We start from the raw sequence: 22424 nt of genomic DNA on the forward strand, positions 1-22424 counted from the left end.
CTGAAACTGTCCTGAGTGTGAACCTCCTGACTCCCATGTGAGTAGCTGGGTGAACGGAATTTGAATCCACTCAGTTTGCAGCCCGTTGCCTCATCTGTCTGCTCACAGAATATAGTGGCTTCAAGCTTTGAACCCTGTAGGTGATCTTCAGAGCAAGACAAACCAGTTTCATCAGCTGTGCCTCATACAGGCCACTGGCCTTAACTTCTTCTGTCCTGTTAGGTCAGTCACCCCTGTCTGTCCTCTTCCTGTCTTCTAAGGATTTTATTGAAGTCTTTTGTCACCGATGGCTGGGGTCCCCCGCCCCTGGGCAATGGACTGGTACTAGTCAGTGGCCTGTTAGGATCCAGGTGGTACAGTAGGAGGTGAGCAGCTGGTGAGCAAGTGAAACTTCATCTGTAGTTACAGCCGCTCTTCATTGCTCACATTACTGCCTGAACACTGCCTCCCGTCAGATCAGCAGCAGCATTAGATTCGCACAGGAGCACAAACTCTATTGTAAATTACACATGTGAGGGATCTAGGTTGCAAGCTTCTTATGAGAATCTAATGCCTGTGATCTGAGGTGGAGCCGAGGCTGTGATGCTAGCGCTGGGGAGTGGCTGCAAATACAGATTAACATTAGCAGAGAGGATTTACAGCACAGAGACCAAATAAATCAACTGCTTGCAAACTCGTATCAAAACCCTATCAGTGAGTGGCAAGTGACAACCTGCATCTGGTGGCAGGCTTTATAGTGGAAAGTGAGTTGATGTGCTTCAGTTGCACAGTTGCATTTGGTGCCCTTAAAAGTATGTTTAACATGCTGGGAGGCCGAGGTGGGCGGATCACAAGGTCAGGAGTTCAAGACCAGCCTGGCCAACATAGTGAAACCCTGTCTCTACTAAAAATACAAAAAATTTGCTGGGCATGGTAGTGCAAGCCTGTAGTCCCAGCTACTCGGGAGGCTGAGGCAGAAGAATCGCTTGAACCTGGGAGGCGGAGCTTGCAGTGAGCCGAGATCATGCCATTGCACTCCAGCCTGGGCAACAAGAGCAAGACCCCATCTCACACACACACACACACACACACACACACACACACACACACAAAGGGCATTTGAGACAATTTCAAATCTCCATACATTCCAGATTAAAGTCAAGGCCGAATATCTTGAAATTGCCACAAAAGCACTGAAAAGCCTGCTTCCATTTCCAACACCCTATCTTTGTGAAGCAGGATTTTTTGCAGTGACAGCGACCAAAATGAGATTATGGAGTAGACTGGACATAAGCGGCACACTTCGGGTGTCACTGTCTCCCAGTAGCCCCAGATGGGACCGTCTAGTTGCAAGAAAACAAGTTCAGGGCTCCCAGTTGATTCTACAGTGGGAGAGTTGTGTAATTATTTCATTATATATTGCAATGTAATAATAATAGAAATAAAGTTCACAATAATTGTAAAGTGCTAGAATCATCCTGAAACCATCTTCTCCTCCCCCACCCTGGTAAGTGGAAAAATTGTCTTCCATGAAACTGGTTCCTGGTGCCAAAAAAGTTGGGGCCCACTGCCTTATGGGATCATCTCCAGTTCTCTTTGCCTCTGTGGATTAATAAATTTTAATTTTGCTATCTCCATTTTAGTGGAGTTTTTGAAATAAAGATGTTAAACATATCTGGTCATTTTATTTTTAATTGGAAGTCCCACATTAATACCTGTTACCCTTAAAAATGAAGGGCTCAGTTTTCAAATGTAAAAAATTTCTCTCGAGGTCTGTGTCTTCATTGTGCCACTAGAGGGTGCTGCGACATCTGCAAGATGAAAGGCCTGGCCAGGGCAGATCCATGTTTTAAAGCCTTTTCTCTCATATGGACAAAAAATACCAGCTTAGATATGGTCATTGTGTTTTTTAGGAAATATTTTTTTTATTATTAGAAGTAGAACACTTTTTAATAATATCTTTGGAGTCTGAACCATGAATGAATATTCTTACAAATATTTACTAGATAGGAAATCTTAGCTGAGTCACTTTACTTTTCTAAGCCTGAATTCTCTCATCTGTAATAAGATAAAATAGAATATATGTCATGTTTTGTAGGAGTGAAGTATTTATTACCTCCCTCGCAGGGACACAGAGTGCGTGTACAAAAAAATGCTAAAAATGACAACTTCATTAGAATAAAGACGCTTTTAAGATGATCACTTCAAAGGTCAAGGTAATTTCTGGCACAATTTTGTTTAAAAATAAATTATTGGCTGGGCACGGTGGCTTATGCCTGTAATCCCAGCACTTTGGGAGGCCGAGGTGGGCGGATCACCTGAGGTCAGGAGTTTGAGACCAGCCTGGCCAATATGGTGAAACCTCATCTCTACTAAAAATAGAAGAATTAGCCGGGCATGGTAGTGTGCGCCTGTAGTCCCAACTACTCACAGGGAGGCTGAGGCAGGAGAATCACTTGAACCCGGGAGGCGGAGGTTGCAGTGAGCCGAGATCACGCCACTGCACTCCAGCCTGGGTGACAGGGTGAGACTCCATCTAAAAAAAAAAAAAAAAAAAAAAAATTATTTCTTCTCAGTCTCATGCATATTTCACTTGCATGGTAAAAAAGTTTAAAAAAAATAAGGTGAAATAATGACTACATTTTTTTAAAAATTCAAAATGGTTTTATGTGGATGTGCTCTGGAGTCTGTGAAGTGTTCTATTGTAAATGACTCACGCGAACTTGATCCCTACAAATGGAATAAAATCTTGTACACTCATTAGGTCACACCATAAACATTTCTGGGGGTGTCTGGTCAGGTCACACTAATTTCTCCTTCTATAGGAATTACCTGTGATCCTCAGAGACTACATATGTAACATCTGCATTTTTACCATGAGACAGTCTTAAGGTCTAGCTATTTCATTCTTCCTTAAGTTCCATTAAAACCATAGTATCCTTGAGGTGAAAAAAAAATGAAAGAGAAAGAAAGAAAGAGAGAGAGAGAAATGATGGTATCCTTACAATAAAGTCCTTAACCTGCTCACCTTAGCTTAATTTGGATTCTATTATTTAAAACCAAATGAACTTTAAATAATGGAACAAACTATTAATAATAATTTATTTTAACAGCACCACAATTTCTTTTAGAGATGGAATTGGTTTTGCCTGAGAAAAATACCTTGAAAAGTAGCTTAGAGTTTATGGTAAAATCCCTAAGGAATAACTTGGCAAGAGAGAGAGAACTCCTACAAAAGAAAAGAGTGGGAATTTGAAAGTGGGGAAGGGCAACACAGTTTATGTGTTTGTATGTACTTGGGTTCCGCATCTGGAGCAGGGTATAGAACCAGACTAAATTCCACATCTGGATCTGGAAGGATTGGGCAGTATGAATATGTACATTCATCCCATATATATGGAATTTTGATAGGAGAGTGTGTGTATATATATAGATAGATATGAATATAGATATAGATCAATATCTACAAGCTACGCCAATGCAAGAAAAATGAAAGGTGGACCTAGAGATGACCAAAGATTACTATAAACCAACTTCCTCTCCCAAACCTGGAGAGAATTGGAGGGATTTAGAGCTATGACTACACACATGTGGTGTAGACTTAAATCGGTTTTACTTTGATTTCAAAAGATAAGCTACTTCTGACATTGGAATTACACTTCTAGGACAAATTTAAATAAATCAACTTTCTGGTTTGAAAACACCAGCTGCTGGCTGGGCATGGCTCATGCCTGTAATGCCAGCACTTTGGGAGGCCGAGGCAGGCAGATTACCTAAGGTCAGGAGTTCGAGACCAACCTGGCTAACATGGTGAAACCCCGTTTCTACTAAAAATGCAAAAAAATAGCAGGATGTGGTGGCGGGTGCCTGTAATCCCAGCTACTTGGGAGGCTGAGGCAGAAGAATCACTTGAACCTGGGAGGCAGAGGTTGTAGTGAGCCGAGATCGTGCCATTGCACTCTGGCTTGGGCAACAAGAGTGAAACTCCGTCTCAAACAAAACAAAACAAAACAAAAACAAAAATACCCATCAGCTGCTGATGATTTATAGCCACACCATAATTTCATCTAGTTCAATTTTGTTTCTAAATGCTTCAGTTAAATTTAAGTCTTTAGCAATGATCTCACATCTCTAATTGACCAAACCAACTATCTTCTTTCAGCACATGTTTACTGAGCACCTTCTAGGCACTGAATTTGAGGCTAAATGTTATTTCCATTCATGGATATTAACATCTAGCTGGAGAAATAGACTATCTACTGCAACAACAGTAAGTAATTTCACATTGTGATAAGTGCTGTACAAGAAGCAAATAGGACATATATATGTATATATGTTTTTTTTGAGATGGAGTCTTGCTTTGTCACCCAGGATGGAGTGCAGTGGCACGATCTTGGCTCACTGCAACCTCCGCCTCCTGGGTTCCAGCGATTCTCCTGCCTCAGCCTCCCAAGTAGCTGGGATTACAGGTGCCTGCCACCACGACCAGCTAATTTTTGTATTTTTAGTAGAGATGGGGTTTCAGCATGTTGGTCAGGCTGGTCTCGAACTTCTGACTTCAGGTGATCCACCCACCACGGCATCCCAAAGTGCTGGGATTACAGGCATGAGCCACTGCACCCGGCCTAGGATGTAAATTTAAAGAACAGGGCTGGGTGACCTATTTTAAATGGAGTGGTCGAGGAAAACATCTTTGACAAGCACAAGATGAGACCGGGCACGGAAGGAGCATTGCAGATGGAAAGACAGGATGAGTGAAGGCTCTGAGGTGGGAAAGGTCTTGAGATATTTGAAAGCCAGAAGGTCACCTAAGTCAGAGGGGAAGAGTAATCTGGTGATGAGTTGGGAGATGAAGCCCTTACCAGAAATCTTTCCATTCTAATGAGCAATTAGATCACCCCTTTAGGCATGGTAGTAGACACATGCTTTTGTTTTGTTTGTCTATCTTTCAAGCACTGTTTCTGCCAGTCATAAACTTTGCTCTAGACATTACTTCCTCCCTATGTCTCCTAGAACACAGGGTCAGGCCTGAAAGAGTTGATTTTATGGAAAATTTGATACCTATCTTTTGTACCAAATGGACTTTTATTTGGCTGTATCCTGAAATGCGTAAGAAAATTGCTACCACAAAACCATATGCACTTATTCTGCTGAGGTTGCAAGATGAAATATGTTCCAACATGTCCTTATTCCTTTTCTGCTTCCAGAAGCCACATGTGAAAACTGACCTCCTTGTGTTTTAGACACACCTCATATCACCTGGAAACACTAAACATGAGAACAATCACACCATGGCATTCTCTGTTTTCCACGAGACAGAGAGAAATTACTAGATGCAACTGAAGTCTTTGCTACAAAAGGGAAATTAAAGGGATCCTCTATGTACGACAATAACTCATTGATGGAAAGGATGTTATTTGCCTTTTACAGCAATTTTATAACAGTTGGCTTGCAGAAAAGCAATGACATTAAGAATCTCAAGTTACTAAAAGGAAACCTTATTCTTTGTGTGGGAATGTTATCACCACTTCCTCAATGCCTTACTGGAATTTTTACTCTCTGATATATGGTAGTGGAAAAAGGGATTTTAGATAGTAATCAAGAATTCTGGGTCTGCTCCAAGATATCTGATTTTAGGCAAGTCTTCATTATTTCTGAGCTGCATTTTTTCCATCCATATAATGAAAGGTGCAAATTAAATGTTTTCTGAGATTTCCTCCAGTTCTAAATTTGACAATACTATGGAAAAGCAGGGTGAAGCAGTAAATAGAGAGTTAAGATTGGATTCAGCAGAGCTCGTTCTGAGTTTCCGCTTTGATCACTTAGTGGTCATTTGAGAAAGACTCTTAACCTTTCTAACCTCAGTTTCCTCATCTCTAAAACAGACTGGCAAAATTAGTGCACAATTTCATTACAGACAATTGAGGTCAAAGGAGATGTCAGCTGTGAAACTTTTCAAACTGTAAAAGGTCAGTATAAATGTGAGTTTTATTACACATTTAATGATGATGATAAAAATTAAAATGAGGAATAGTGATAAGGTTTGGATCTGTGTCCCCATCAAATCTCATGTCAAACGGTAATCCCCGGTGTTAGAGGTGGGGCCTGGTGGGAGGTGACTGGATCATGGGGGTGGACTCCTTATGAATGGTTTAGCACCACTCCCCTTGGTACTGTTCTCTTGGAAGTGAGCGAATTCTCATGAGATCTGGTTGTTTAAAAGTGTGTAGCACCTGCCTCCTCGCCCTCTTCCTCCTGCTCTGGCCATGTAAAATGAACCTGCTGCTGCTTTGCCCTCCGCCATGATTGAAAGTTACCTGAGGCCTCTCCAGCCATGCTTCCTGTACAGCCTGCAGAACCATGAGCAAATTAAATCTCTTTTCTTTATAAATTACCCAGCCTCAGGTATTTCTTTGTAGCAATGCAAGAATGGATTAATACAAATACCAATCAACATTTACTTGTTATTCTAAAGGCTTTGCATATGTGGTCTTTTAATCTTCACAACAATCCTATAGGATAGTATGATTACTATCACCATGTTCCAGAGGAAGAAACCGAGAAACTGAGGAACACTCAGTCACTGGCAAAAAGGCCACACCCTTAGTGGCCGGAAGAGCAAAGCAGTTGACTGCAAGTCCCAGCTTGGCTTCTTGATCAGCTCTAATCCTAAAAACCAGATGCAAAGGGACATTATAGACTTGATTTGACCATGGATGCTGATTAGCTCCACTCCTATGGTTTCTTCAGTTATATCCTAAATGGAAAAACATACACTTTTTTTTTTTGGTAAAGTTATCCCAAATGACTCATCTATTCACAACCCTGCAGCCTGCAGCATAGTATATACTTAAATTTTTCCTAAATGTTATATGCTGAAAGAAATCAGAATGACCGCCAAACAAAGCTCCTATTCAAAGAGATAATTCTGGAGGGAAATGCAGCAAGCTTAGACATACAGCTTCAAAATCTAAGAAAACCAAAAACCAAACTCAAACAAACAAACCAAAAAAACCCGAAAATCCCAGACAAGTGCCCAAGTTGAAGTTTTTGTATGTACATCTTTAACCTCTGTGAAGCAATCCTACTCTCCTCTCTCCTCACCTCTACCCCACTCCAGGGAAGCACTTAGGAAAAAATGTTTGTGTCAATCCAATTCAAGCCTCCTGCACAAAATCTGTGCTAATGACAGGCATGATTCTATGGTAGAATCTCAAAAGCAGCACACAACAATTTAATTAGCTCTAAGTCAATAAATCTGCATGAACACAGCAGGTCAGTAAACCATAAGTCTCTCTAGCAATTATCAACCAAAAGGTTATTCATGTAGAACCATGATGCCCAACATTTGACAATACCCAACATGGAACATTTATGATTTTCTAAGACTGACATTCGATGCACCGAAATTAATTCTGCTAGAACCCTTGATTTAGAAAGAAACAAATAGATACCACACAGAGGAAAACTCCAGCTGACCAATGGGCAAAGAATAGGCAATTCACAAAATAATTTCAGAGGCATTTTGTTAAGTTTTTTCTCAAAAAAGCAACTGCATGAATATTTTACACAGAAAAATATTAATCCTAGTGGGAGTGGATCGAACTTGTGTTACTCATATATAAATTATATATAACTACTACTCATATAATTCCCCTACTTGAATAACTACCTACCTTAAGCAGACCTTGGAATCTGCCCCCAAATCTCATTTATGATTCGAAATGCTGCTTTGGGTTAAGAGGTGATGGAAGTGCTCTGATTTCAGAATTTGTGAGTTTTGATCAAAGAATCTAATGAGATAAGCCAGATAAACATGCATCCCAGGCTCTCAGATTCACGGCCATCAAGACACACACACCACTCCCAGACATGCAGTAGACTCACAGCAATTCAAATCCAACAAAGCTAGCCCAATGCTTGAGGACTTTACCCGTCACGAGTCAACATTGGATTTCTCCCTGCAAGGTCAATAAAATAACCCCACATTTTCAAGAGTGGTAGGCTAGTGGAATGTTGTTTTTCCTGTGCTCTCATCAGATTACTTTTACTGACCAATCCTTTTAAGGCCTTCACTGTCGAGTCCTGCTGACTTTGCTAATCAGTATAGATTATGTTTGGCTTTGAGTGATGGAAAACTCAAAATTACATTTTCTCAAACAAACTAGCAGTCAGAGCTTAAGTAGGTGTCAAGGGGCTGCTGCGATGTTCCAACATGACCCAGAGCCCTTCCATCTTGTTCCTGGGCAGGGCCTGGAAGCAGCCTCATGGTCTAGCCTGGGAAAAGCCACGTTCCAGGCAACGGGATGGAGGAAAAGATGAGGAAGTGGGAAAGGGCACACACATACACTATCTTTAGAAAAAAATGTCTCTGTGAGGGTTTGGAAATGTATCCATGAACCCCTGGACATTCCATCAAGAAATGGGGAATATGCCCCTTCCACTCAAACCTGGGCAGCCCTTCAGAATGTGGCAGAAGTGAAGCTGCATGATTCATCAGGTAGGTAGGAAACGAAACCTTTGCCATCTCTCTTAGGATACTCATACTGGGACCCTTCAGCCATCCTGTAAGAAGTCTGACCACCATGAGGTCTCTACAAGGAAAAGATACAGCAGAAGAGAGACGGGAAGGGAGGAAGCTTTCCAAAATATATTAGGGGACAAATAGCAGTCTCCACCCCAATATATGCAGCAGTGCAGCAGTTTTCACCAATGTTCAAGTTCTTTGTGTGTGCTTTAATAAATCACAAAGTTAAATTCCAGAAGACGCACAACTATCAAGCTTTACAGATACCTACATAGATACTGAGCACTAACCCCAGTAACATTTGCTTTAGGCAGAAATTACTCTTACAATGTTTCTTTTTTGCCCAATACTTTCCAGATCTCTTTTTTCGAGAATCATTTCTATAAAAGTAATGTGTAAATCACGTAAAACCTCCAAATAGTATAGAACTCTGCAAAATGAAAAACAAGATTATTTTCCTTCTATACCCCCATAAAACCTCAGTTCCCTTTACCTACAGAGAACTGCTATTGACAGTTTCTTGTGAATCCTTTCAGAAATTTCATTCGATGACCGACTACATATGGATGTCTCTAAAAAAACCAAACAACTAATGTGGTATACCGTAAATACTGCTATAAGCCTTCTCTCTTTTTCTATATAAAACATATTTTGGAAATCTTTCCATATTCGCAGGTATAGATAAAAATCCTTTGATTCATATGCAAAAGTTATACATGTTTAAATTGCAAAATTTAATAAGTTTTGACTTCTGGATAACACTCATAAAACTATGACCACAGTCAAGACTGAACACCTCCACCCCCTCCAAATGTTTTCTCACGCCCTTCCTCCTGCCCCACTGCCTAAGCCAGGCAATTGCTGGCTGATCTGCTTTCTGTCACTTGAGATCGGTTTGCAATTCCTAGCATTTTATGTAAATGTGATCATACACTAAGCATTCTTTGTTTTTTGCTTAACATCTTTCACTCAGCCTAGTTATTTTGGGATTAATTCATGTTGTTGCATGCACCAGTAGTTTGTTTCATATTTTTTCTTACTAGAATTCCATTATATGAATACACCACAAGTTGTTTGTTCATTTACTTGGTGATAAACATTTGGCTTGTTTCCAGTTTACTTATGATATATAAAACTGCAAGAAACATTTGTATGTAAGTCTTTATATAAGCATATGTTTTCATTTTTTTTTGTTGCTAAATAACAAGAAATTGAGTGATCGGGTCATATGAGAGAAGGATATTCAATTTTTAAAGAACTTGTTAAACTGTTTTCTAAATTGGTTGTACCATTTTACCTTCTCACTGGCAGTGGATGAGAGTCCCACTTCCTCCCTATCCTTACCTTATTGATATATCCTGTCCTTGGTATGTTCAGACTTTTAAATTTTAAACATTCTAATAACTATGTGGTCCGAAATCACCTTAATTTTCATTTCCCAAATGACTAATTATGCTGAGAATCAGCTCACTTGCTCATCTGCCATTTATATAGCTTCTTTGGTAAAGTGTCCATTCAAATCTGGGCCCATTTTCAAACTGCATTATTTGTTTTCTAATAATGTGTTCTAGAGGTTCTTTATATAATCTAAATGCTATGTTTTTGAACTACTGTATATAATTTTCATTATCTTAACACCATTCTTCAAAGACCAGAAAGTATTTCTGATGATGCACAATTTATCAGCTTTTCACTTATGGGTTGTATATCTAAGAAATCTTTGCCTAACCCAAGCTCACAAAAATTTTCTTGCATGTTCTCTTCTAGGAATTTTACAGTTTTTGTTTTACATTTACTTGTCATTCCAAGTAGGCCTCATTCATTTTGAGTTAATATTTGTATATATTGTGATGTATGAAACAAGATTTTTTTAAAATAAAAATATATAATTTTTCCAACACCATTTATTAAAAAGACTATCCTTTCTCCACTAAATAGCCTTTGCACCTTTGTTAAAAAACAAATGACTGTATGTGTGTGGGCCTATTTCTGGACCCTGTTCTTTTCCATTGATCTGTCTATTTTTATGCCAATACGGCACGGTTTTGACAACTCTAGCTTTAACATTTACCTTGAAGTCAGGTAATGTAAGTCTTCCAACTATGTTATTTTTCAAAGGTGTTGGCTATTTAAGATAACTTATATTACCTTATAAAGTATGTAATAATCTGGCACATTTTAAGAAAAATTTCTACAGACTGCATTGACTCTTTAGATCAGTTTTGAGAGAACTGGCCAGGCGCGGTGGCTCAGGCCTGTAATCCCAGCACTTCGGGAGGCCAAGATGGGTGGATCACTTGAAGTCAGGAGTTTGAGACCAGCCTGGCCAACATGGTGCAACTCCGTCTCTACTAAAAATACAAAAATTAGCTGGGCATGGGGGTGTGCACCTGTAATCTCAGCTACTTAGGAGACTGAGGCAGGAGAATTGCTTGAACCTGGGAGGTGGATGTTGCAGTGAGCCGAGATTGCTCCACTGCACTCCAGCCTGGAGCGACAGAGACAGACTCTGTCTCAAAAAAAAAAAATTTTTTTGAGAGAATTGACATTATAATATTATTGAGTCTTCTGATCTACCAACAATGTATATATCTCCATTTATTTAGATATTTAATTTCTCTTAGGAATATTTCGATATTTTCAGTTTACTGGTCCTGTACATCTTCTGACAGATGAATCCCAAAGTATTTGACATTTTTGTCAAATGTCAAGTGACCTTTTTTTATTTCAATCTCCAATTGTTGTTAGTACATAAGATTGTAACTGATTTTTTATAGTGACCTTTTATCTTGCAACCTTGCTAAATGCACATAGTAGTTCTAATAGTTTTTTGGTAGATTTTTTTCGCATTTTTAACAAGATGTCATTAGTGAATTGAGAGTTTATTTTTTTCTTTCAAATCTAAATGTCTTTTATTGTATTTATTTATTTTTCCTTATCACACTGATTAGTACCTTCAGGACAATGATGAAGAGAAGTGATAACATAAATCTTTGTCTTGTTCCTATTCTCAGGGACAAAGCAGTCAGCCTTTTGCCATTAAGTAGGGGTGAGTCTATGTTTTTCTTATCTGATAAAGGTAAATCCTTTATCTGGTGGATGAAGTGCCCTTCTATTCCAAGTTTGTTGAGAGTTTTTATCAGGAATAGATGCTGGATTTGTCAAATGCTTTTATTGCATCAATTGAGATGATAGTATGATTCTTACTTTTTAAATTGTTGATATATTTACTTATATTGATCAGTTTTAAAATGTTAAACTAACTTTCCATTCCTGGGAGGGGAAACTCACTTAGTCATGATCTACTATCCTTTTTGTATATTATTGGATTCAGTTTAATAAAGTTTTGATAAGAATTTTTGCATCTATGTTTATGAGGGACATTGGTTAGTAGTTTCCTTTTCGAGTCATGTTGTTGTCTGGTAGCAGGTAATGCTGGCCTCATAGGATGAGTTAAGAAGGAGTTCTATCTCTTTCCTTTTCTGGGAGAGTTTGTGTACAACTGGTGTCATTGCTTCTTAAACATTTGGTAAAATTCACCAGTGAAGCCATGTAGGCCTGAACTTTTTTGTTTTTTGTTTTTTGAGGAAGGTTTTTAATGGCAACTTCAATGTCTTTAATAGAGAGCTATTCATATTATTTATTTTGTGAGTGGACTTTGCTCATTTGTGTCTTTCAAGAAATGTGTACATTTAAGTTGTTGAATGTTTATTAGCATGAAAGCATGAAGTTTTTAGAACATTCTGGTTTTTTTGTTGTTGGTTTTTTTTTTCTTTTGAGGCAGAGTCTCGCTCTGTCTCCCAGGCTGGAGTGCAGTGGCATGATCTCGGCTCACTGCAACCTCCACCTCCTGGGTTCAAGTGATTCTCCCACCTCAGTCTCCTGAGTAGCTGGGACCACAGGCATGCAACACCATGCCCAGCTAATTTTTGTATTTTCACTAAAGACAGGATTTCACCATATTGGCCAGGCTGGTCTTGAATTCCTGAGCTCAAGTGATTCACCCACCTCAGAATCCCAAAGTGCTGGGATTACAGGCATGAGCCACCACACCCAGCCAGAACATTCTTTTATCATCCCTTTAGGATGTATAGAATCCATAGTGATGTTACCTCTCTTATTCTTGACATTAGTAGTTTGTGTCTTTTCTCTTATTTCCTAATAAGACTGGCTACAGATGCTCATTTTAATTTTTCTCCTTAACAAAACAGCTTTTGGTTTTATTGATTTTTCCTCATTGTTTTATTGTTTTCTATCTCATTGATTTATATTCTTCATTATTGCCTTCTGCTTACTTTCGGTTTACTTTGCTCTTCTTTTACTTCTTTCTTCAAACAGAGGCTGAAGATATTGAGTAAGATGTTTCTTCATTTCTAATATAGATGTTTGGTGCTATGAAATTTCCCCTAAACACTGTTTTAACTGAATCTCATAAATTTTCTTTTTCAAATATTTACTATATCTTTTTGGGATATTTTAATTGTATTACTTGGTTTCCAAATGCTTGGGGATTTTCTAAATATCTTTTATTTATATCTAATTTATTTCCATTGTGATCAGAGACCATTCTTTGTAGGATTTTAATCTTTTCATATTCATTGAAACATAATTGATGGCCCAGAATATGATCTATCTTGGTAAAATTTCCCTGTACACCTTGAAAGAAATCAAAAGCTTTCTCTCCAAAATGTTGAGGATTATTAAGTTAGAAAGACGGAAAGCTCAGGGCAGCAGTATGCCTCAGCATCTGTGTGCCTGGCAGCAGGACAGCAACCCTTCCTTACCGGAGATGGCAGTTGTTTGTCAGCCCAGAGAAGGTACCAGCAGGCACCAGAAGAATCAGGGAACAGATTTTACCACCTTCCCACATTTTCCCACCTTTTCCACAAGACTGTAACTGCTTTCTTCTTTGTCTTATAACTGTACAGGACACAGCGCTCTTTGTTAAAATACTATTTAAGCAAGGCCTCTTGTATCTACCAAGCTAGGGACAGGGGTTACAAACATGTCCAGGGCAGAGTTCCTTCCCTCGAGGAGTTCACAATATGTGTGAGAGACATGTACACTCACAGTGACCATGCAAAGTGATAAGTGGCTTTTGAAAAGGTAATGTGTACACTGCTATGGACCCTGAGCAAGGGCAGAATGACAGACAAAGCAGAAGATTCCAGAAAACCTCCAAAATAATGGGACCTTTGACTCAGCCCAGAAGGACCTCCTCTTAGCAAGTCTCCTAGAGGTCAATCTGTTTAGAGCTGCTGTCTGTTACATTTTCTTCGGTCCCTTTACCTAATGTCTCCTTCAGCTCCCTTAGCCTTGGCAAAAGGCAGGGGAAGAGGAGAAAAGCATTTCCATCAATGGAGTCATTTTGCGTCACAGGGCACTACATGTGCTGATGTGGCTAGAACGGTCCTTGTAAAAATAGCCTGAGCAGCTAATATCCAGTCAGCTAAACGGACCCCATTGCCATTTAGTATCCATACTTGTTTCAGTAAAGTCTGAAACCAAGTACAACATATGAAGTCCACAGCCTCCATGTGTGTACACCAACGCCTTCCTTCCACAAAACAGGTACTCAATGATCATTTGCTGCTTGGAATTCATATCATCAGCTGAGCTTAATCAAACAAAATCACCGTTCAGAGACTACTAACCCATGAGGCTATGAAGTAAGTCCACTGATTTTTGTTCATCACCTAAGCTTCCATAATGGAAATTAATGAAATTGAATTTTAAATGAATGAATTTAAAATGAATGAAATGGACATTAATGAAATTATCTCCTTTGGGAAGTTTCACCCAATATAAGCTGCAACTTTGGGAATAAAATGGCAAAGATAACAAAACAGCTGTATTGGTTGTATTAAAGTGGGCAGAGGAATGAAAAAGAAACAGGCTGATTACGGAAGGAGACAGTGCTGATCTTGTGCCTGTACCAGAGAGGGCATCCTCCCTGGCAAAAAAGGAAGGGAGAGAGGCTGAGAGCTCTCTATGCCTTGAGTGGATAAAGGCGGCACAGATTCTCTTAAGTGGCTCCAGAACTAAGCAGCAAGTGAAGGGGCTGAGATTGGGACCAGTTGCAGCCAAAGGGCTCTTCATCACTGCCAGCTGCCACACAAGTGGCCACTTCTGGAAACAGGCACCTGATCAGGAACTCCCTTCCTGCAACCTACTTCTCTTTTGCACATTGAGGAAGTATTCACTGGGCACCCATCATGTCTTGGGCGTTTTGCTTTGCTTGAGGGAGATGCCCTTGAACTGGAGTTCCCCTTAGCCTACTTCTGGATTAATGTGAATTTCCTCTATTCAGTACATCCAAAACAACATATGGACATGAAATGGATAGTAGGAATAAGAATATAGCTGCTATAGGCCAGGCGTGGTGGCTCATGAATGTAATCCCAGCACTTTGGAAGGCCAAGGCATGTGGATTACTTGAAGTCAGGAGTTCAAGACCAGCCTGGCCAACATAGCGAAACTCTGTCTCTACTAAAAATACAAAAGTTAGTCAAGCATGGAGGCGTCTGCCTGTAATACCAGCTACTCGGGAGGTTGAAGCAGGAGAATCACTTGAACTCGGGAGGCGGGGGTTGCCAAGATCATGCCACTGCACTCCAGCCTGGGTGACAGACCTAGGATCCGTTTCAAAAAAAAAAAAAAGAATACAGCTGCCATTAAACTTGGTTTGTTTGCACTGAAATGCATTTACTGATCTCATGGATGGTGGCTATATCAGTCCATTTTCACACTGCTGACAAAGACACACCTGAGACTGGGAAGAAAAAGATGCTTAATTGGACTTATAATTCTACATGGCTGGGGGGGGGCCCAGAATCATGGCAGGAGGAGAAAGGCACTTCTTACATGGTAGTGGCAAGAGAAAAATGAGGAAGAAGCAAAAGCAGAAACCCCTGATAAACCCATCAGATCTCGTGACACTTAATCACTATCTCGAGAATAGCACAGGAAAGACCAACTCCCATGATTCAATTACCTCCCCCTGGGTCCCTCCCGCACACATGGGAATTCTGGGAGATACAACTCAAGTTGACATTTGGGTGGGGACACAGCCAAACCATATCAGTGGCTTTTATAAGAAGTAAAAGGAAGGCTTTAAACTTAAAAATAATTTACTAATAAAATATAATTTTATTAATTTTGCAATTGGGGTTCCATTGCTAAATAGTTTGAAAACCACTGATCTATGCAAACTTCCTACCCCATGTAGGAATCTTCTTCCAATGGACTTTATCAGTGGTCATTGCTCTTGTTCCTCCAGTGACAATGTAGCCCTTCTATTTGCAGAGGTTCTTATAGAAAATTTTTCTTTTTGCCTTTGTTTCTTCATGTGTGGATTATTGCCATCCTGCCACTCATTGTGGTTTCCATGGAATCTTGTGGAGGCATCTGTTTATATATTTTTTTGGCTCACACATCTGTTATTACAAAAGCTCCTCTACTTTTATGATCTAATTAGGCTCTGCAAAGAAAACAACCAAAAAACTTAGTGGCTTAAAAGTAAAGCAATATATTATATCTCATTATTTCATAAGTTAACTAGTTAAGTTTTCCTGATGGTCTTGCCTGGGATCATTGGAGCAACTGCATTTAGTTGGCTGATGAGCTGGGGGCATAGCTGGGGTTTCTTGGTTCTCCTCTATTTGATCTTTCCTTTGGTAGTCTGAGCTTCTTTGTAGCATAATGACCTCAGAGTAGTTGGACTATGTACATGGCAGCTGGCTTCCAAGAGGGAGAAAGAAGAAACTATCAATCTTAAGACCTGGGCTCGAAAGTTCCAGAGTATCGTTTCTGTTATATTCTTTTAGGGGGAGAAATCAAAGCAAGTAAAGCAAGTTAAAAGATCTGGCCAGGTTCAAGGGGAAAGGAAATAGACTTCATTTCTTAATGGAAGAAATGGCGCATGCAACCAGTGGTAGAAGGAATTGCTGGTGAACATGTTTGCCTACCACCAGCCATACCTAAAAATTTGTAAATAAGCCAATTTCCCCCACGTAGGTTCTTACGGCTACAAGAGGCTTGTGATTGTGGTTCCTCACTGCATTATCATCCAATAGGACAGTGAATTGTTCTTCTAAGAGCTTTACAATCAGAGTCTTTTCCTCCTTGATATTGTAAGTTCCACTTGGCATCTGTTTCCAAACCAGATTGATTTTCACTATAACAAAAATATTTTGGGTAGGTATCCCCACTTCAGGATGAGTGCCACTTGTGTTGTGAGGAGTTTTCTAGCAAGCAATTTATAGATGCAGGTTGGCCACCCAACTGAGGTGGCAAATGGAAGCCGGATTGCAGCCTTGTTCTAATCACTAAGCCTTGTTCCCCTGTATGGGACGGAGTCTACCAACAGAGAACCGCTGCCCCATCTGTGTTGGACATGTCACCACTGACTTTTGCTTGTTATGGATGTGTCACCACTCACTTTTGCTTGTGATGGACATGTCACCAGTGACTTTTGCATTATGCAGATCTGAAAAGACCTGGGCACCTACAAGTGTGGCTGGCCACCCTAGTGCCTGGCTACTTTTACCATGCTGAAGTTTTGGATAATCTTCCAGGCTTCTTCTTCATTAAATTTTGCCACGCTCACTGTGGTTTTTTGTTCTATTTTTTTTTTTTTTTTTCCATTTTGGTAGTTATTCTTTCTCATCTTTTGCTAAAGATGATTAGAGCAGCAGTTTTTACACATTGCTTTGTCATACTGAATTATTCCTACGAGCCAAAGAGAAACGTCTTACACATATCATTTTCTTAAAATTTTTTCTAATACCATATTTCTACTTTTGTTTCATTTGTGATTGTCTGCTTCTTCAATCTAGTATTTTTTTACAAGCTTTATTGTTTTTGCATTTATTTGAGACACTGGAGTAAATGTTCATAAAGTACCTCAAAACTAAGTGTAAACATAGCAAATACACACTAGAATAATGGCTAATGCCTCGGGCAAAAGTATATTCGAACTAAAAGGATGGTGCATAATTGTTACTGCATGTCTTGTTAGCAGACGGAGTTGATATGCTTTTGCTCTGGAAAATAGCTTTGCTCCTGTGATGGCTTGTAAGTTACAAGTTTTTAAGTATGAGAATTTCCATCTATAACTAGAAAGCTTTGGAGAATAGTCAGGTTTTAGGTGATACCACAAGGTATGAGTCACTGTTATATAAGCAGTAATTGTTTGCATTTAGAGTGCTTAAGCAGGCATGCTTACAGCCAATTTTTAAAGTTATTGTGTTTTTGCAAAAATAACAGTTTAGCAGTCTTGAGAACCTTAGTCAACATAGTTAAGCCACCCCAGTCAGATGACAGTGTATCCTTTCTCTAAGAAAGAAGATTCTACACCATTTATAGCAAATAATTTTTGGAATAACTTTCATTATAAAGCTATTTTTCCTCATTATTGCCCATCTCTTTTGATGCTACTACAAAAGCTCATCCTCTCTCCTAATTTCTTTCTTCTTTTTTTTTTTTTTTTTGAGACAGAGTCTCACTCTGTCACCCAGGCTGGAGTGCAGTGGGGCGATCTCGGCTCACTGCAAGCTCCACCTCCAGGGTTCACACCATTCTCCTGCCTCAGCCTCCCAAGTAGCTGGGACTACAGGTGCCCACCACCATGCCCGGCTAATTTTTTTGTATTTTTAGTAGAGACGGGGTTTCATCATGTTAGCCAGCATGGTCTCGATCTCCTGACCTCGTGATCCGCCTGCCTCAGCCTCCCAAAGTGCTGGGATTACAGCCGTGAGCCACCGCGCCCGGCCCCTCTCTCCTAATTTCAAGTGTAACTAGATCTGTCATTGCTCTAAAGGAGCCACTCCTGGGCAGGACACATTTCTGGTTTAATAATTACTCTCATGAGATCACCACTCACGGGAACCTTTGTCCTTTCTTCCTTAGTGCCCCCATTGGTCCCAGAACATAATTCTGTGACACAGAGCACAATTCTGTTCTAATTCTTTTGCATTAGTGAATGTATTTGTTATGCATTTGCCTGCTCTTATTAGATTGTAAGTTCTGTTGAGATGGGGCTGTGCCTGTCATTTTTGGATCCCCAACACCTACCTCGATGTCTTAATAAGTGTTTAATAAATATCCACTAATAAAAATAGGTGTCCTTAACTATTTCTCCTAGCTTTCTATTGTATCACTTACTCCTCAGTTCTCTGGCTCTCTTTTAGGTGCTCTCTTGGCGCTTGAGAAGTGGAATAGGTCCAGTTGTATATTTTAGTGTTGACAGCTATTTTTAATTTGACCAGTGTAACTTTACAAATGAGGATTACAAGTGGCTGCTCCTTTCAACAATACTTCCATTGAAATTGCATGCTGAAATAATTGCTCACAAACAGAATCTCATGTGTTTTTCCCTATAAGTTTATGAGATAGCCAAGTTTGGAAGAAAGAGGGTCTCTCGCTACAATTTCCTGGTGTGTGACATTGGAAGTTCCTTCTCTGTGGGCTCAAATTTCTTGTCTTTAGTGAGAAGTTTCTATTAGATGATCTCTGTTTTCTCCCAAATTGAATGGGCTCCTAGTCTGTTGAGGCCTCACGTACAGAGGAACTAGGACTTGAATTTATCTTCGTCTTCAGGCTCCTGGATCAGGCATGTTTTCATTGCACCAATCAGCTCCTTTTCCTTCCTCCCTACATTGTGTTTATGCAACCAGAAGCAAATCAGCTTTGGAAGTGTGATGCTGTAGCATTTTCCACTAAGACTCTGTATTAGTCTGTTTTCACACTGCTAATAAAGACATACCCAAGATGGGGTAATTTATACAGGAAAAAGGTTGAATTGATTCAGTTCCGCAGGGCTGGGGAGGCCCCAGGAAACTTACAATCATGGTGGAAGTCAAAGCAAACATGTCCTTCTTCACATGCAGCAGCAAGGAGAAGTGCAGAGCAAAGGTGAGGAAAAGTCCCTTATAAAATCATCAGATCTCATGAGAACTCACTCGCTATCACAAAAACAGCATGAAGGTAACCACCCCCATGATTAATTACCTCCCACCATGTCCCTCCCATGGCACATGGGAATTAGAGGAACTACAATTCTAGATGAGATTTGAGTGGGGACACAGCCAAACCATATCAGATGCCATTTTCCTTTTCTTAATCTTTGATAGCCACGCTTTCTTGGAGCAAATGTTCTTTACCCTTTCTTAAGTTTCTCCCCTTTTTGCAGTACTCTGCTTTTCCTCTCATTTCATTTAATTATGTTTTTGTTATTTTTCCAATTCATGAAGTGTCCTTCAATTAAAAGCTTATAAATATTTTCTGCAAACTTCCTGAATATAGCTATTTCATCATCCAAGTCATTGATGGAAATATAATGCTTAAGATTCCAGAATAAGGGAAATAAAGCTGTCTGAAATACTGTCCTTATGCTACTCTCCTACAAAATAGCCTGCATTTCACCATTCCTGCAACTACTCTCTGTGTGTTTGAACACAGCTGTGCAAAGGCTCATCAGTGACAGGGAGAAGCTGCATTCTAGAGTTGCCAGTTGTTCTGAAAGCTTGGGGAGAAAGTGAACAATGAAATTACTGGAATAACTAAATGAGAGTTTTACAAAGGTGCTTGTACCAAAAATGAAGTATAGGTACTTGTGTGTGAGACCAACATGAGGGTGTCCGAGAAGCGGTTGTTCTGAGGGTGGGAAATTGTGGAGAGAAGTCTTGGCAGGAGATACACATTTTGCATTCATAAACATCAGGATGAGGATGGGCGTAGTGGCTCATGCCTGTAATCCCAGCACTTTGGGAGGCCAAGGCAGGCAGATCCTTTGAGATCAGGAGTTCAAGACTAGCCTGGCCAATGTGGCAAAACCCCATCTTTATTAAAAATACAAAAATTAGTTGGGCATGGTGGTTGATGCCTGTAATCCCAGCTACTCTGAGTCATGAGAATTGCTTGAACCCGGGAGGCGAAGGCTGCAGTAAGCCAAGTGAGCCACTGCCCTCCAGCCTGGGCAACAGAGTGAGACTCCATCTCAAAAATAAATACATAAATAAATATCAGGATGGTGAACGATGCCCTGGCATCTCACTGGAAGGCTAACTAAAGAGAGAAAAATAAGGACTCAGGGCAGAATCCTAAACAACTCTGACTTTTTTTTGAGAAAAGAAGCCCACAACAGAAGCTTGAGCATGAGCAGATAACTGCAATCAGCATCCATTCTTTCATTCATTCAACAAAAATGCACAAAGCAATTTTTAGGCCCTACAAATTCAACAGAGATAAGAAAAACATAAGAAAAACATGCCTGCTCTCCTCAAGTTTGAATTCTAGAGGGGAGACAAACATTAAACACATAATTTGCCCATCTGCCTAATCACTATTTGGATGAAGAGGCACAGAGCTCGCATGACAGGTCATGGCAGAGCACCTGGAACCAGTCTAGGAGATTTAGGGAGATATTCCTGCATAAGCAAGATTCCATTTGACCTCTGAAGGGTGAGTAGGCGTTACCTAGGTGAAGGGAGAGGGTGATGATGTCATGTACATAAAACTGTACTGTATGTGGAAAGGAGAATGAAGCATTCAAAGGACCCAAAGCCCAGTAGGTTTGAAAGGCAGAAAGTGGGCAGGAGAACAACTTGAGACGGGGCTGGTGAGTTAGGTTGAACATGCAAACTAAAGATTCTTCTCTTTATCCTATGGGCAATGTGGTATCTTTAAGCAGGAGAATAACATGCTCATATAATGACTTTTAAAGGCCAGTGTGATTGTGGTGTATTATACCATGTATTATATCTCTTTATGTGCACTTCACAATTAAGTGATATCTACAGGAGTACTATCAGTATGGTGCTGAATAGACACCTATTCATGATGAAGGAAGGAACAGCAGGCCCTAAACTGGCCTTAGTTTCTTACAGCTTCCTCTTGCTTCTAACAACATTGAGGTTTCTTAGCTATTTTCTTTCTTCTTCTTCAGCCAATATTGGTTGAAGAGAATTCCATCTGCAACAATATCCTTAGTAACATATGTACTCTTTGTTAAAGTAAGTGCATTTCTTTCTTTTTATTTTATGCATAGACATGACACATAGTCAATACTCAATTTTCTTTCCTTTTTAAATAATTATGTATTGAGCATCTGCTAGGTTCCAGGCATTACACTTGTCTTTAGAAGGAGCTGAAATCAACAAAATTCACTTCAACACAAAGCAATAATTGGATTTTATGAACTCTGTAGGCAACACATATTTGTAGGAAATCTCAAAGTGTTTTCCAATAAGAATTAAATTGCAAATGACAATTAAGTTTTTAAACCAGTCCCCAAAATCTTAATTTGATTATAGTTACAAAAGAACTAGTTCAAGTTCCTGTGTGTGTGTGTGTGTGTGTGTCTGTGTGTCTGGTAAAGAGGTTGTGTAATGCTGCTCCTTCTTTTCCACATATGGAATTTAAAATCAAAGTTTTGAAACCGATGGGGGTTATCTTTGATCTTCTTTGATTTTCTGTCTTTACTCTGCCATGCTGTCATGTATGCATGCTATATATGTCATGGTGGCACGCTCTCTTTAGACCCTAGGGATTCAGCCCTCTCCTGCAGCCTGACCTTGGAACCCCCGCTTCCTTGCCTACATGTAGCACTGCACTCAGGACTGGCCCATTGCCTGTAGATGTATTGTCCATTTTGACAAACGCTCCCTTCTCACTTGGTATGAAAACCACATAAATGGCTTGGACCTAGGTGGGATTCGAGGAAAGAAGCAAAAAAGGAAGGAATTTATAGTCTATAGGTAAGGCAAATATGAACCAATCACCTAATTACAATTGAGATTCATATAATACATTTAGGGTGCTCCAAAAGCATGTGATGCCGGGATTGGCCAAGTCTTGGGTGTAGAAGGAAACCATCTCTGATGAAATGGCATTTAAGATGACTCACGTAGGATGAATG

Source organism: Pan troglodytes, chromosome 7 (genome assembly GCF_028858775.2).
Source record: "Pan troglodytes isolate AG18354 chromosome 7, NHGRI_mPanTro3-v2.0_pri, whole genome shotgun sequence".
Taxonomy (NCBI): domain Eukaryota; kingdom Metazoa; phylum Chordata; class Mammalia; order Primates; family Hominidae; genus Pan; species Pan troglodytes.